This window comes from Camellia sinensis, chromosome 11 (genome assembly GCF_055761805.1).
Source record: "Camellia sinensis isolate YWXY chromosome 11, ASM5576180v1, whole genome shotgun sequence".
Taxonomy (NCBI): Eukaryota; Viridiplantae; Streptophyta; class Magnoliopsida; order Ericales; family Theaceae; genus Camellia; species Camellia sinensis.
The window spans coordinates 62,627,942-62,632,737 of NC_138971.1; the positions used below are offsets into that span (position 1 = coordinate 62,627,942).

A 4,796-nucleotide genomic window follows, 5' to 3' on the forward strand; every position below is an offset into this window, starting at 1 on the left:
AGTTACTGGGTTCAAATACTTGGAGCTCGTGGGAAGTGATAGTTTTACCATAGTGGGTTCGTGATTACAGGATAGAAAGTTGCATGATAGGGTGATGTTATACATTTTGTGACTATGTGATAACATGTTTATGTGGTTATATGAGTATGGGATTGAACTTTTGGGATGTTGTTTGCGCCTATTAAATTACTTGAGGTCTTCTTAGAAGGGTACTTGATTAATACTCATTCTACTAAGAATTCTGATTTTTTATGGGATGAATTTCATCATAAAAGAATAATCCGTATGTGTTTACATGACTAAGTGCTTATGTGGAATGAAATTGAAATGTCTATATAGTAGAGAAATATATATAGAATTGTTGTGATTGGAAGGGTGAGGCAAGTTACGAGCACATATGGGTTAGTGTGCTAAATTATTTTTTTGTCCTTTATAGAATGTTAGGAAGAGGTCAAAACCGTGGTGATAAAGGCGGGAGACGTGGTAGGGCCCGCCGGGGTGTGCATGAGATATCGGTTCATGGGGTTCCGGTACAAGAAGAAGGGACAGGCCAAGCTTATGCGGCCGAACCAGTGGGTCAAATCGCAATAGGGACCCTAGCTAGAGAGATAGTGGGGGCTATGAATTTGTTGAGGGCAGAGAACCAAGCCCGAGAGAATGCCACGAGTTTCCTTACTCAAGAGTTTTTGCGGGCCAAACCGGATGAGTTCCTTGGTGGCCATGAGCCCAAGAAAGCAGATGAGTGGCTCAAACAAACTGTGAAGACATTCGAGATACTTCACATTGAAGATAGTGAATTGAGGGTGACTCTAGCGAGTTACTATCTAAAGGGGAATGCGGGTCAATGGTGGAAGTACGCCTCCCGACTTGGGAAGCGTTTATGATTGCTTCCCAAGATAAGTACTTACCTCCCTCTGCTAGGGAGAGATTGAGGCAAGAGTTTCTGGACCTCAAACAAAATTTCATGTCCGTGGCCAAGTTTGAGGCGACTTTTTCTAGTTTGTCCCGGTTTGCACCGAAGTTGGTGGCAACGGAAGAGCGCTGTTGTCTCGAGTTTGAAAAGAAGTTAAGAACCAAGATCTTGTACAAAATTGCCGGAAACATGATCCGGAACTATGCCCGTCTTGTGGAGGCAGCGACACATGTAGAGGTTACTGTGCAGGCTGAGGAAGAGAAACTTCGGAGTTCAAGGTCTAGGGGCCAAGAACCACAAGGAGACTATAGGCAGAATAAGAGGAGCAGGGGAAACTTTTCGTCCCAGTCCCAACCACAATAGTCTAGATCTACTTTTCTTTTTCCTAGTTCGGGCTCAGGAAATAGTACAGAAAATGGCTTCTCTTGTTTCAAGTGTGGCCAACCGGGTCAAAAAATTGCATGCCCACAAAAGGGAGGAGGGTAGTTGATGTTACCACCACCACCTAACCGATCTCAAGGTCAGCCCCAGAATAAAAGTCAGGGGTTTAGTTGTTTTCAATGTGGTCAACCAGGGCACATGAAGAGGACTTGTCCACAGTTGGGAAGCATATCTAACGCATTAGGGTTGAGGCAGACTTAGAGCCACCAGCAGGCTCATTCAGCTCAAACCTTACGAGTTAATCAGGGAGCCGCCTCGGCTCAGTCCATACACCAGGCCTATGCTCCGAGAGATGAGCAAATTTATCAAGGGCCACAGGGGTGTGTGCATGTAATCATCGCGCCAGAGTAATTGCCTGGACCCTCAGTTGTGAGAGGTATTTTTGTTGTGTGCAATAGTTTGGCTAATGTATTGATAGACACGGGTGCGTCTCATCCATTTATATCTGCTGCACTTGTTTCTGCATTGGGGTTAGAGGTGGCACAGTTAGCGACTCCGCTCAGAGTAGAGTCACCTGTTGGGGGTGTGACTGATTTAGGCCGGGGGTGTCATGATTGTGAGATAGAAGTCGTCGGGCGTCGACTTCCATTTGCTTTTGTATTATTAGACATGTCGAGTTTCGATGTTATCTTAGGCATGGACTGGTTATGTTCGTATCGAGCCGTGATTGATTGTTACCGTCAAAGAGTTACAGTTTGCACCTCGAGTGGTGACTGTTTTTACTTTCTGGGAAATCGAGTTGATAAGGTTTTGTCGCCCGTCTTTGACCATCGTAGTAGGAGCAAGCTTAGTGGCCTTCTTGCAACTCTCATGAATAGTGAGAGTGACGGGCGCGTGTTGAATTGCCAAGGGTAGTTTGTGAGTACTCAGATATCTTTCCCGAGGATCTTACTAGTTTGCCATCCTACCGGGAGATAGAGTTCTCCATTGACCTAGTGCCTGGCACAACATCGATTTCCATGGCACCGTATAGATTTGCACCAACAGAATTGCATGAGTTGAAGATTCAACTCTAAGAACTTTTAGACAAGGGCTTCATTCGCCTTAGTACATCACCTTGGGGAGCATTGGCTCTCTTGCGAAAAAGGATTGGTCTTTGCGGTTGTGTATTGATTACCGCAAGTTGAATCGGGTTACCATTAAGAACAAGTATCCTCTACCTAGAATTGATGATTTGTTTGACCAACTTAGAGGGTCTCATTGCTTCTCAAAAATAGACTTGAGGTCAGGGTACCATCAGTTGAGAGTCCGGGAGGAGGACATCCAAAAAACGGCCTTTCGTACGTGTTATGGCCTCTATGAATTCCTTGTAATGCCTTTTGGGTTGACTAACGCACCGGCTTCCTTTATGGATTTAGTGAATAGAATTTTCCGGAAATACTTGGACCTATTTGTGGTCGTCTTTGTGGACGATATCTTAATTTATTCAACCTTCGAGGAGGAACATGAGGCTCACTTACGAGTAGTGCTCGAATTGCTTAAGGAGCACCGTTTGTATGCTAAATTTGATAAGTGCGAGTTTTGGCTCACTAAGGTAAAGTTTTTGGGGCACGTAGTGTCAAGTGAGGGAGTAACTGTGGACTCCTCAAAGATTGACGAGTCACAGGATTGGGAGCAACCCAAGAATGTTTTTGAGATCCGAAGTTTCTTGGGGTTAGCAAGGTACTATCGACGTTTTGTAAGGGACTTCTCTAGACTAGCTGCACCTTTGACTAAGTTGACTAGGAAGGGTGTCAAGTTTGTGTGATTAAGGCTTGTGAAAAGTCTTTCCAAGAACTTAAGACTAGATTGACTACAGCACCGGTCTTAATAATTTCATAAAGGGGTTTGGATTACACCGTCTATTGTGATACATCCGGGGATGGACTTGGTTGTGTCTTGATGCAAGAGGGAAAAGTTGTGGCCTACAGTTCACGATAATTGAAAATTCACGAGAAGAATTACCCCACCCATGATTTAGAACTAGCGGCGGTAATTTTTGCCTTAAAAATTTGGAGGCATTACTTAGGTGAGAAGTTTGAGATCTTCTCCGATCATAAGAGTCTAAAGTATTTGTTTTCTCAAAAGGACTTGAATTTACGTCAACGGAGGTGGATGGAATTTATGGAGGATTATGACTTTGAGTTACACTATCATCCGAAAAAGGCCAATGTAGTGGCCAACGCTTTGAGTTGGAAATCGGTGAAATATGGGTGTAGCTTGGCAAGTGTGGCCATTCGGGACTAGGAAATGCTAGGTGTTATTGGCAAGTTCGATTTGCACTTGGGTGAATCCAGGGAGAGTGCTACATTGTTTACTTTGAATGCTCAACCTACCTTGATTAGTAAGGTCATAGAAGCACAACAAGGAGATCGTGATGTAGAATCAATCCGTGTTAAAATTTCCAATGGAAAGGAGGAGAAAGGTTTGAATATTTACTCGGATATGAGTGTACGTTACTTAGACCGTTTGTTTGTACCAGAATCTTGCAGAGAGGAAGTGCTTCGGGAGTTCCATCACTCACACCTTGCGGTGCATCCGGGAGGAACAAAAATGTATCAAGATCTTACTCGCCAGTTTTGGTGGAGAGGTATGAAAAAGGATGTAGCTGTGTTTGTATCGAAGTGCCTTACTTGTCAACAAGTGAAGGCCGAACATCAAAGGCCAACGGGTTTGTTGCAACCCTTACCTATAGCAGTGTGGAAGTGGGAACATGTTACGATGGACTTTGTTGTGGGCCTTCCGAGGACTCAACGGGGTAGTGATACCATTTGGGTGGTAGTAGACCGGCTGACGAAGTCGGCGCATTTTATTCCTATGCACGTAAGTGACTCAGTAGATTATCTTGCCGACCTATACATTAGGGACATAGTGAGGTTGCATGGGGTCCTTGTGACGATTGTTTTGGATAAGGATCCACGTTTCACTGCTTGGTTGTGGCAGAGTTTGCAGAATGCCTTGGGCACTAGATTAACCTTTAGTACTACGTATCATCCTCAAATTGACGGGTAGTCCAAGCGTACTATTCAAATCCTTGAAGATATGCTTCGAGGCTGTGTCCTTGACTTTCGGGTTCGTGGGAGAGGCACTTGCCCTTAGAGGAGTTTGCCTATAATAATAGTTTTCAATTGAGTATTGGCATGGCACCATTTAAGGCCTTGTATGGTCAACCGTGTAGATCTCCTGTGTGTTAGGTTGAGGTGGGTAATGCACCTTTGTTAGGTCTAGAGTTGGTTCGGGAAACGACGGAGAAAGTGGTACTTATCCGTAAGAGGCTAGCTACGGCTCAGAGTCGCCAGGAAAGTTATGCCGACCGTAGAAGGAGACCCTTGTCTTTTGAAGTAGGGATCATGTCTTTTTGAAGATATCACCTAGAAGGGGTTTGATGAGATTTGGGAAGAGTGAGAAGTTGTCCTCTTGATTTATTGGCCCTTTTGAAATCCTTGAGCGGATTGGGGAGGTT

At 44.5% G+C, this 4,796-nt stretch overlaps 1 pseudogene; it reads left to right on the top strand.

Annotated features, from left to right (window-relative positions):
* Nucleotides 1-2,702: 2,702 nt before the first annotated feature.
* Nucleotides 2,703-3,101, top strand: LOC145802363 (putative mitochondrial protein AtMg00860 pseudogene; annotated as a pseudogene).
* The last annotated feature ends 1,695 nt before the right edge of the window (nucleotides 3,102-4,796 follow it).